Genomic DNA, 12,518 nt, shown 5'->3' on the forward strand with positions numbered 1-12,518 from the left:
TAATTATTCTATACCAAATTAAATTGATGTTCAACTTCTCTAAAGTGTCCAAATAAATTTGGCAAGTAAGTCTACTAATGACAATTAAACACATATACTATTACATTTTTGGACATTGTCTCTGTGTGATTTTATTTGGATAATTTGTGTTCTACAATATGGAACACAGGACAGCTAAAAAAACATGAAATTGCTCTTTCTGATTAGTTTGGTGACACAACCAAGGCAATGATGTCTCAACTACAGGAGTCATTTATTACTGAACAGGTGAGTTATAGGTTGACATGGATATTAGCTTAGCAATTACTAGGCAGAATGGACTATGTGGGGATGAAAATGATTGAGTAAACTACCTTGTCTTTAGATAGAGGCATACTTACTGGGACAAATTAGGCAAAGTAAAGAAAAAATAGTTGCAGTTATAATATGTAGAAGATGATGAGAGGCACTGGGAAGAAGACAGAACTGCAAGGCAGACAGAAAAAAAGGCAACAGCCATTAGAGCATCGAAATGATTTTTCAGATAAGCTACTGGTTTTTCAACCATAAAAAGAGTAAATAACTTCTTATAAGAGAACACTTTTTCAAATATTATGAAGAAGGTGTTGAACTATCAAATATTTGAACACAGTAACATTTTCTATTTTCTGGTTTGAGGTCACAGTCACTGGAGTGTGTAGGAGTATCTGGAACTGGAGAGCCCTGTTTGAGAGGGTTGGCAGATGGCCTGAGGTACCATGATGAGGACTTCATACTAGAGGAAATGGAGCACAGAAGGTTAGAAGCACAGAATGATCTAATAGAATATAGTGGTCAGATCTACAAAGGGGGGCAAAAATAATAGGCAAGTTTGTGAGTTTATGGATGGGCCCAGCCTGAATCATATCCCAGATCATCTCCATTGGGTAAATTCTTCATCTAAGTGTTTCCTGAGAGAAAGATAGTCTGACCTCTTATTCCTCTCAAGGCCTACCTCTTGACTCCTCTTTACTACTTTCCCAGAGTACTCCTTGTCTCCTAGTCCACCCTATCTTGCCTTCCTATTTGCCAACAGTGCTTTATTCATTAACCAATAAGTGAAACACATTTACAGAATGACATCTTTCATCATCTCCTCTTTTTTTTGTATAAAATAAAAAGGGCTTTAACTTTAATAGTGAAGTTACATATGACAAAACAGTTATTGAATAAGAACTAGAGTTAACAATATTTAGTTCAATAAGATTATCAGGAGTTAAAGAAAATGTTCTATCATCTATCCTATCTTTGTGAGTTTAAATCTTATATGTAACTTATCTTTAATCCTAACTAAGGAAAATTATAACCATAACTGTCTGTCTTCAACTCCATCAAAGACCACAGAAGGATAGTTTATAAACTCTAGAAATAACAGAGAAATCTCGCTAGCTGAACAGTCATCCAAAGTTCTTCCATAGATGGATGTATTCATCTTTGGCCCATAAGCCATAGTGTGTCCGGAAGACTCCTCAACAAAGCAGGAAACTTTAAATTGTCCACCTGTATTGGCAGTTTGTCAGTCACATTTCTCTGTATCTTAGGGAATGTCTGGCAGACTATTCTATGAAGTTGGAACCCTACAGCACTGTTCATCATTTTTAGCAGCCACTTGCCTGTGGGTCCTGTATGTCCATTTTATACAGCATAAAGTCAAACAGTCTAGACAAGGGTAGGTTCTTGCCATATTTTGTAGGTCTTTGAAAGGTTTGAAGAATATCTACCTTAAATGCATCTCCGTAATCTAGGAAATGTAACTATAAGTTTTGACTATTTTAGGTCACTATCTATAATTTGTATTTAATTATACTTACATTTTTAAATGAGCTATAAAAATACAATACCTAAACAAGAGGAGAAATATACATATCATAAAATTGACCTTAAATTTGTATCAATAAATTAAAATCCATTTCAACACAAAGTATTTATTTTAATACAATAATCTCCTTTTAACTTTAAAAAGAGATTGGTTGTGATCATTAACCATTTATAACCAACCACATTTAAATGAAAACAAACATTTATAGACAATATTTGGGGATTTGGGCGTTGTTCTTTCCAAACTGCTTCCTGCTGGTGGGGGACACTGTAATACCATGGGACTCCTAAGAAGATGCAGAGATCCTGACTGTAGTCTTTAAGGTTGCCTTGTCTCAGTTGTTTTGAATGTTGGATCATCTGGGACACTGTTTCAGGGGGTCTTGCTTGTTTAAACCATATTAATCTGGAAGGAATCCACAGCTTTTCATTTTCTGTGGAAATAAAAAAAAGAAAGTCTTTTCCCCAGTAACCTGTCCTTAGACTTAAATTTTGTAGTCAAAGCATTTCATTTTTAAAATATATAAGTTGGATTAATTTAGCAGCATTGATAATCAAGTGTATTTTAGCAGTTGTTGTTCCTTTGTTCCTTCCTTAGCAATTGAGCAATTCAAAGACAACACATATGCTATCCATACTCTATGTAATTTTTATCTTCACATGACTGGTATAGTTTCTTCAAAGGTATTCTACATTGCTTAAGCTGAAGTTTGACTTGATTAAGAGCTAAGATTTTCAAGATCGATTGGTTAGATTAAAAGTAGGATTACAAAATAGTTGTAGTGTTGAACAATCAAGAATATAGGCAGAAAGCAGAGTGAAGGGTCAATATAAGAGTAAGAATGAAGGACTTACTTGATATGTAAAATATGATTGTTTGTAATTTAAATTAAAAATGTTAAAGAGAAGAATAAAGGACTTCTGTGGGACCGTTAAAGGAATCAAGCCTTTATTTGTGGTCATGGTAGCACTGTAGTGGAGACTGCCTTCAGGGACTGAAAGGGAGAGTTGTGTTTAAAGCCTAGTGGAGGTGAAGGTCATTGAAGCTAAGGTGGTTACAGATGGAACAACTCAGATATGAATGCAATGGTTATCCTGGAAGTAAATAAAAAAGGATTAAACACAAATCATTTGTCATTGTCTTATGTGAATGAGTTGAAGGATGAATGAATATGTTCCAGTGAACCTCTAAGGTATTAAGTTGAAATATATACTGGACATGTGTCTCTAGGACTTCATAGTCACCTTTGGATGCATTTCTGATTCAGAAATTATTTATGAAGAAATAAGTAGCATTTTTTCAGCAAGTTAAAATCAGTTTATGAGTTTTATTATATGGCTCATGCCTGTAATCCTAGTACTTAGACAACTGAAGCCTGAGGATTGTTGCTTGAAAGAAGCTGCAGTAGTAAAGGCCCAATCTCTCTGAGTTAAAAAGTATGATCTTGTCTTAAGAAAGGGTACTTCTCCCTCCAAAACAATAGCAAATACAAAATAAAAGAGCAGAGAAGAAAAGTCTTCTACCCTTCCAAAATTAGTTTAGGGACATTCAAAATATACTTTAATTTTTCTTTCCTTTTTTGAGTTTCAAAATATGTGAGGATGTTCAAGGGTATTCTCTTGTTATGAAAAGTGATGGATACAGATGTGCTAAGAAGTATTTAATGCCTACACAGAGATATGAAAGTTTGGGAAGCATCTAAATTCTATTTTAGGCTCCTATAGGGGACAAAATATTTTCTCTGCAGAAGGAAGATTCAGCAGATGAAATTATTTTACTTCTGTGGCAAAGCAAGGCAAGGCAACTTCTATGTGAGACAGACATTGCATTAACCTTTCCTAGTATAGACTGAGGGAAGTTGAAGTTGTCTTTTTAAGCAATACTATGCTAGATACTTGCCTTACTATTTGACTATATCCAGTTATTCAGAGAAGCAAGCCAATAAATATACCAAGAGGCAGCATACATCCAATACAAACCATATAGGATGAGGTGAATGAATAACTGTCTGCTGTTATTTCATTCTACTGATTCTGATTTGAAAGTCTCAAAAACTTTTCCCAAGGTTCCCTCATATTTGTTTCCATCAGTCTGCATGCCAAGTTGCCAAATGCCTACAACAGTGAGAAACTTCTGTGATTATTTCAATTAGAGTTCCCTAAGATGTATGACCTGTGTCAAGTGATTTGATCATCCAGTCTCAGTGCAATGTGTACATCATGATCTTAGCTTTATAAATGAATGAGTTGAGAATTTAAGGTAAAATTTCTTACCCAGGAGAAAAAAAAAATATCAACAGCATCTGAATTATGTAAATCTAAACCCAGACCAGGCCAGTGGAAAAATTGGTCCTCATTCCAAAATGTTTGTAGAACTAATAACCTTTTTGAGATCTCACTTATGTCTTGTGACTAAAACTCATTATTTTATTGTTAAGTGAAGATTGCAAACACTTGGCTCATAGTTGACTCCATCTAACCACAGAAGCCTCCTTATCTTCTTGATTGTATATTGCTAATACAGAGGAGCACAGGAGGATAATCTTGCCTTTCTCGAACCATTCCAAAATCAAGATTTCATGAGGGAATCTGAACAGTCCTTCCCTAATAGGAATGTCTATTCTTATAGCATGGTAATCTCTAGTAAATAGAAGCATGGCCAATAGATACATTTACAAAATCTATCAACTGCTTTATTTTGTGTATTCAATTAACTTTCAATAGAAAATTTATGGGTAACAGGATAGGACTTAATTATATGATCATGACACACAATGGAAATAGTGATTTATCAATATGATGGTGAAAATATTTTCTTGAGATATTTTGGAGTCTAATAAAATACAATTTTAGCATAGAGAAGGATATGCCAAAGGTTGGACTTTACAGATATTTCTGTAGCCACCAGCTACACATTGAAAGGTAGCAAGCACATTTGTTCACCTCATTGCCTTCTTTATTGGAACAAATTGTGAATATGCCTGGAAACTATTATTATGATTATAGAGTTTTTCTGCAGTTGCCTTACTGTTGGGGATGGTGTAGAACGTAACATTCTGAAAACACTCATCTCCACTCTCAGGGTCACCAGCTTAGCAAAACAATCTCTGCTGACATTAGAGAGAATTATTTTTATACTAAAGCAAACTGTCATTTCAAAAACCAATGTCTAAATAACGAAACATATGGAAGAGACTTTTCATATGTAGCTTGATATGAGCTACAATAGCACAGGACTTGGGAAAGCACTACTTGTGAGACAATGACTTCAAAGGGCAAATTTTCTTAAAGGGAAAAATCCTAAGGAAACTAGCCTCATCACCTAAGACTGAATGTGAAACAGCCACATGGTGTAGTAAATGGCTTCTCTTAGTTTGTTTGTTTTTCTTGACATTCATGAGTACAGAAAGAGATGGTAAAGGTTGAAAAGATGACCCATAATCTAGAGATCTACCACTTTCAGCATTTAATATCACTCTCCATTTCTATTCTCCCCCCTCTCTGATTCTCCACCTTAGAGATAGTGCAATCTTTTTTCTTTTTTAATATTTATTACTTTTTCCTTATTTTACACATCAATCCCAGTTCCCACTCCCTCCCCACCCCCACCCCCCCACTCCACAGGGAGGATGATGCCTTCTAGGAGGGATCATTAAAATCTGTCAAGTCATTTGGAGTAGGGTTTAGGCCCTCCCTCCCTCCATGGGAAATGTGCTCCCAAAGTCCTTTCATGAACCATCTTGGTTCCACTGTCAGAGGTCCCTTAGACTGACCAGGCCTCTAACTGAGACCCACATTCAGAGGGCTTGAGTTGGTACAATGCTGGTTTCCCAGCTATCAGTCTGGGGGTTCATGAGCTCCCCTTTGTTCAGGTCTGCTGTCTCTATGGGTTTCTGTATCCTGGTCTTGACCCCTCTTCTTATCACTCCTCCCTCTCTGCACCTGGATTCCAGGAGTTCGGCTCAGTGTTTAACTGTGGGTATCTGCTTCTGTTTCCATCAACTACTAGATGAGGGCACTATGATGGTTAGGTATCAGTCTCATTATCAGGGAAGGGCATTTAAGGTAGCCTCTCCACTGTTGCTCAGATTGTTAGTGGGGGTCATCCTTTTAGGTCTCTGGACATTTGTCTAAAGTCAGTTTTCTCTTCAAACATATAATGGCTCCTTTTATTATGATATCTCTCTTTTTTTTTTTTTTTTTGCTGTCATCTATTTTTCTCCCAGCTCAATCTTCCTGGTCTCATATGTTCTCTTCTCCTTACCTTCTTTGATGTATGTCTAAAATCCATATATGAGTTATTACATACAATGTTCCTCTTTTTGTGACTAGGTTACTCACTGACCCCCATAATATGCTCAGGAGATCTTGTTTCTTTCCCCTTCTGTGAGGGACTTTGTATGAATCTCTTAGGTTCCTCCTTGTATATTAGTTTCTCTGGCAGTGTGAATTTTTTTTTTTTTTTTTTTTTTTTTTGCTGTCATCTATTTTTCTCCCAGCTCAATCTTCCTGGTCTCATATGTTCTCTTCTCCTTACCTTCTTTTTCTCCTAACCACTTCTCCACTCACTGACCCCCATAATATGCTCAGGAGATCTTGTTCAGTACATTGTGATGCCTGCAAAAAAGACAACCATTGCCTTCCCAGCTGCTGTCACACATATATGTGAGTAGAAGGATTGATGACAGGATGGTATCAAATGCACTTTCCCTGGTCAATCGGGGATAATATTAAGAGGCTAGTGACTCACAGTCATCCTCCAACTCTGCAAAAAATGCCTCTTTCCTATCATACAGAGACCTGAACCATGCTAAGACATCACAAAATCACAACACCTACTTTCATGAAAGTATGATGGCTCTTCCTCTTTGGCGAACTTGCATATCATTTTCACCAAGAACTGAGCCAGGGCGTGGTAAAAAAGGAGTAAATATAGTGGCCAAAGGCAGGTAACCTGGTCCGTAACCAAGCCCACAGTTTCATTTAGTCACATCTACACTCTTTATATGAAGATGAAACATGTCTCCTCTTTCCCATGCATTTCTGTGTAAAATGGATAAAATACACTTTTATCTGTGGTCAGACACACTTGGAGGAACTTCGTGTGAAAATCAGGAAGGGAAGGCAGTATACTTAGGGTCTTTAAGATGCAACAGCACCCTCTTCTTGTGTGTGTGTTTGATATTTCTGAACATGGCATAGTATTTCTTCTTCTAGAGGCTTATACTTAGACCAAGTTATGATTTATGATTTTCTTTCCTCATAAAATAGTTACATCTACTGGTTTGAGGTGTTTTTAAAGACTGCCCATTCATAGCTCAGATTATTTTTCAGATAATGCAATGTTATTATTATTTTTTAATATTTATTTATTTATTTATTTTGTTTTTTTGAGACAGAATTTCTCTGTATGCTTTGGAGGCTGTCCTGGAACTCGCTCTGTAGACCAGGCTGTCCTCAAACTCACAGAGAACCACCTGCCTCTGCCTCCCAAGTGCTGAAATTAAAGGTGTGCATCCCCAACACTTGGTTGGTAATGTAATTTTAAAGCAAGTACACACAATGTGTGTTATATACAACATGTATACAAAGTTGGGTGGGTAAGAAAGGGGGCCTGGATTTGGAATGCATTGCTACACGAGGGATAGATACACCAAAATATGTTGTATAAAACTATTAATGGGTTTTCCTTTCATTAAGCAGAAGAAAGTGTCCCCCAGCTTTAGACACCAAGAAACAAACTCTAGAAAACTATATACATATGTATATAGTTTTGACACAACAAAACAAGCTTGTTTTACATGTTAATCCCAGTTCCCACACCCAACAATCTTCCCTGTTGCCCTCCCAACCCCCATCCCATCCCCTTTCTGCTCCTAAGGGAGGGTGAGGCCTTCCATGGGGGATCTTCAAGTCAGTCATATCATTTGGAGCAGGGCTGTGTCTAGGCTGAGGGAGTATCCCTCTATGTGGAATGGGCTCCCAAAGTCCATTCGTATACTAGTGATAAATGCTAATCCATTACCAGAGGCCACATAGACTGCCCAGTTTTCCCAACTAACACCACATTACATTCTTTGAGGAAGGACTCCAATCACTAATAAAAAGATTCCAGTTCTCCCAAAAGAATGTACACTATCAAACAAGATCCTTGGAATAGAAGAGAGTGGTTGCTCTTCATTCATATTTATATTTCATGTTTAAATTTCATCATGAATATTAGATTCAAATGAATTTAATCTATTTTATTTTTCAAAGACATTGCACACCTAAACCTACATATACATATTCTAACTCAAGGAGGGTGTGTGAGTTCCAAAAGCATCCATCCCCACTTTTCAACAGTAAAAATGAGAGTTTGTGAGGAGTAGGGTTTTTCCTCCCACGGCTGGTCTGGTCCCACCACAGCGCCAGCCCCAATTAACACACTGAGACTCTGTATTTGATATAATTCTGTTGGCCCATTACTTGTCTCTTATTGGCCAAATGAACACCAGCAAGTTCCACCCGATGCTCTCCTGTCCCAGTCCTGCCAGCAAGAGAGCTTTCCCCGCTCTTCCTCAGACCTCCTTCCACAGGTCACTTCTGTCCATGGCTCCACCCCAATGGGCGTGGTCAGTGCCACAGAAGGAGACAAAGTAAATATCTCACTTCAAGAGTTTAATGACTCATCACTGTTCTCTAACTCTATAGGGACTTCTCTTTTTTTCTTTATAACTTTTTTTTTTTATTTTACATATTGATCCCAGTTCCCTCTCCCTCCCTCCTTCCTCTTTCCCTCTCTTCCCCTCTCATGTCCCCTGACCACCCTCTCCTCCCCTCCCATCCCCCTTACTCCACATGTAGGGTGATGCCTTCCAGGAGGGGTCATCTAAATCTGTCAAGTCATTTGGAGTAGGGACTAGGCCTTTTCTCCTGTCTCTAGGTTAAGGGAGCAATCCTCCATGGGGGATGTGCACCCAAAGTCCTTTTTGTGCACCAAAGATACATCCTGGTTCCACTGTCTGAGGTCCCTTAGACTGCTCAGGCCTTCTAGCTGAGACCCATGTTCAGGGGGTCTGAGTCAGTCCCATGCTAGATTCCCAGTTATCAGTCTGAGGGTCCGTTAGCTCCTCCTTGTTCAGGTCAGCTATCTCTATGTGTTTCTGCAGTGTGGTCTTGTCCTCCCTCTCTGCATTTGGATTCCCAGTTTGGCTCAGTGTTTAGTTGTGGGTGTTTGCTTCTGCTTCCATCAGCTACTAGATGAGGGCTCCATGATGGTGGACAGGTTAGTCATCGCTCTCATTATCAGTGAAGGGCATTTATGGTAGCCTTTCCACTGTTGCTCAAATTGTTAGAGGAATAGATGAGAGGAGAGAGTGGGAGAGAGAGAGAGAGAGAGAGAGAGAGAGAGAGAGAGAGAGAGAGAGAACATAAATGAGGGAACCATTATAGGTTTGAAGAGAAAACTGAACCTAGAGAAATGTCCAGAAACCTACTAGACTGACACCAACTAACAATTTGAGGGGCTTCTCTTAAAGACTATTTTAACCAGAAATAGAAAAGGGAGTTTTGAAAAACACATGGCAGTCTAGCCATGCTAAAACATCCTGGAGTAACGGCATCTACCTTTAAGATTCCTGTCTTCTCCTGTAAGACTGGTAGGCTTGTGATTATAACAGAATTGATGCTGGGTTTCTTATGAAATAAGAACATACAAGAAAATTTAATGTGTTTGTCCTGTTTTGTTCTCTCTATGGAAATTCAGGCACCTTGACATCTTCACAGTATAAGGCAATAAGAATACTTCTGAGCCTGAACACTGAAGAGACAACATCAAGCAGCTGTCTATATGGGATTAGATTCCTGGAGGAACTGTAGTTGCTCCTGAGCAGAGGTAAGAGAACAATTCTATATGAATGCATTCCCTAGCCTTGCATTGCTCCGGTGGACATGAATGAGCCTGAAGATTCAGACTCCAACCAAAATGAAGGTCATCAGAAGGGTCTGTCTGAATTCTTAAGCCACAAAGTCTGTGGAAAAAGAACTATTACTTAACACATACAGGGAACATATGGATTGCAAAAGAATATGGAGACTTATGTCCAACAAAGATAGGGGTGAAATAGAATAGTATAAATGGAATATATGATAGTATAAATAGACTATAATAGTAGTTTTGGTAGTACTTGCATTTATAATAAAAATAATAAAATTTATCAGTAACTGGCTCACACATGTAATTTATATCTTTTATTCTTAAAAGAACAAAAATGAGAATACATTGGTTATTCCCATTTTATAGAGTGGAAACAGAAGTGCAAAGTGTTAGAATAAACTGTACAGATTCCCTGCAAGTAGGGAATACAGGAGAAAGACTTCTGGTATTGGGGCTGCTGAGTCTGGAGATTCACATTTAAAAAAAAAAAAAGAAGTAATCTTAAAATAACTGCTGAGGATAACTCCATGTGTCTAGTATGTCTGTCAGTCACTATGCTAAGGACTTTAAAGGACTTGTCTTAATAGGCAATGAAATTGAATGGTTGGACAGGCATGTAAATGAGCCTGATAACATGAAATAGATAGCTTTGTGAGGCGTATGGAGAAAGACAGGTTCAAATTTACTTTTCCTTAGTCATGAATTTTAGAAACTATTTTAAATACTGCTGAATAGAAATGCCCAAGGTCATCACAATCCCCATAAGCAGGGACACGGACAGTAGTCTAACAAAAATAGCAATGTAGGTTTCAAATGAGACACAAGCACTCGAAATCATAGACAGTCCGTGTGGCCCATAGGACATCACTCATGAACATCCTTTTATTTTAAGATGACATTCTCAATAACTTTGAATAGCACTGCAAGAGAATGTAATAAAGACCCAGCTTGCAAGCCTACTTTAGACATTATTATTAATATTCCATGATGCAACATTCATTGTGAGTCACTCATAATAATTCTCAGGGCCAGAATAAAATTAAGTTCTTTTTTTCTCATTTACTAGAGCAACCTTCCTAAATTAAAGCCGATGCAAATCATGACTTGCCCACACATATTCTCATTCTGCTACCAGATATTTATCTGACAAATCAAAGCCTTCTTAAGAATTGCTATTCACTGTAAGATGAAATCTGGGAAGCTGGAATAGGATTTTTTTCTCTGTAATATATGCAGGTTATTTTTACCTTTCCCATAATTATGATTGCTGTTCTCCTCCATCATCACTTATGTTGGGTTTCTGGGGGATCATTAGATTTGGATTAAGTTGTGAAGGCAAAATTTATCCTATTTAATAAGTCACCACAGCCTTTAATTAGAAATATGTGGCTACTAGGGCACACAGAACCACACTTCCACCCATTCACAGGCCTTCTTTCATCTTAATAGTTTAAGTAATAATTTTCAGAAGAATTGTGGATGCAAACCTAGAAAGGAATGCTTGTTTCACTGGTATACCAACCTTGCTGGCCTTGGATCATTTCTGTTCTCGTTGCAAATGGGTTCTTACTATTTCTACCGTTGCTTTTTTAAAAAGTAGTGAGGATGTGAAGGGACTGGGCTACAGGTTCCTTAGAAGTTGTAAAGAGCTGAGTACTCAATACCACCACTGACTGATTCTGCATTAGACCACTCACCTTTAGCCATCCTGCTTTCTACCTTCTCATAGTCTTAACTGCTGTCAGTCAACTGAATGTGGTTCTAGCATGCCATGTTTTAATGTTGCTATTAATGAAGAAAAAATTGTTCAGTCAATATCCAGGAAGTACAAATAATAGTTGTATCACAAAACTTCACTGTCCTTTTAGGTCTTCTCACGGCATCATCTTCACTCCCAGGACCATCATCTACATCTTCATTTGACTAGAAAACTTTAAAATGTGAATATATAGCTAGAATGACAGCAATAGACGTCATCAGTTAGCACATTTGTGCAGATTGTTATGCTAAACGGCAGAAAGGGAGGCCAGAGCAAGAGGGGTTTCCAGTGAATCTTAAGCTCATCATGATGTATGGGTAAGGGAAGAATAGGAAGTGGTAAAATTACAGAATTCAGACTATTTTTCATTCCACTTCTATGACATATGATTTTTTCATTTTAGGAATTTAAAAAAAAAGTGTTTTTTTTTTTATTTTTTGTTTGTAAAAGTTGACTCTTGCATTATTATATATTGTGAGGGTTATGCTTTTGTTACTGTACTCAGCATGCAATATGCCTTTCATGTGGTAACTATTGCTTTATAAACATGTAAATGCATTTTCTGACTGAGAAGTTAATTCTGTCACAATATAAGATGCATCCTTCTATCCATTCCTCCCTAAGCTCTTGAGATTTGCCTTTGGGCACTTGTCCTTGCCTCTTGTTATTTTGTTGCCTTGCTTGTAGGAGTTATAGATTCTTTTACCATTTTTGTCCCAACCCTCCTGTCCTCTTTGATACAGGCCTAGCAGCAAATACTCAAGTCTCCCAGTGGGATCTCCCTGAGTCCCACATAAACAAAATGAAGTAAAAGAAAACAATTCCAAACTCACATAGACTTGTATTAGGCTCATAGTTTGAGTCTTCATAACACCCTGACTTTTTCTTGTATGTGAATTGGTAAACAGGAAGGTTTTTGTACATGCAAGTGTGAGTGGGTATGTTTTAGAATTCTTTTTTTTTTTTTTAATACTCTTACAGTTAGAACATTTTGTGAGTCATTCA

This window comes from Phodopus roborovskii, unplaced genomic scaffold, assembly GCF_943737965.1.
Source record: "Phodopus roborovskii unplaced genomic scaffold, PHOROB, whole genome shotgun sequence".
Lineage (NCBI taxonomy): Eukaryota > Metazoa > Chordata > Mammalia > Rodentia > Cricetidae > Phodopus > Phodopus roborovskii.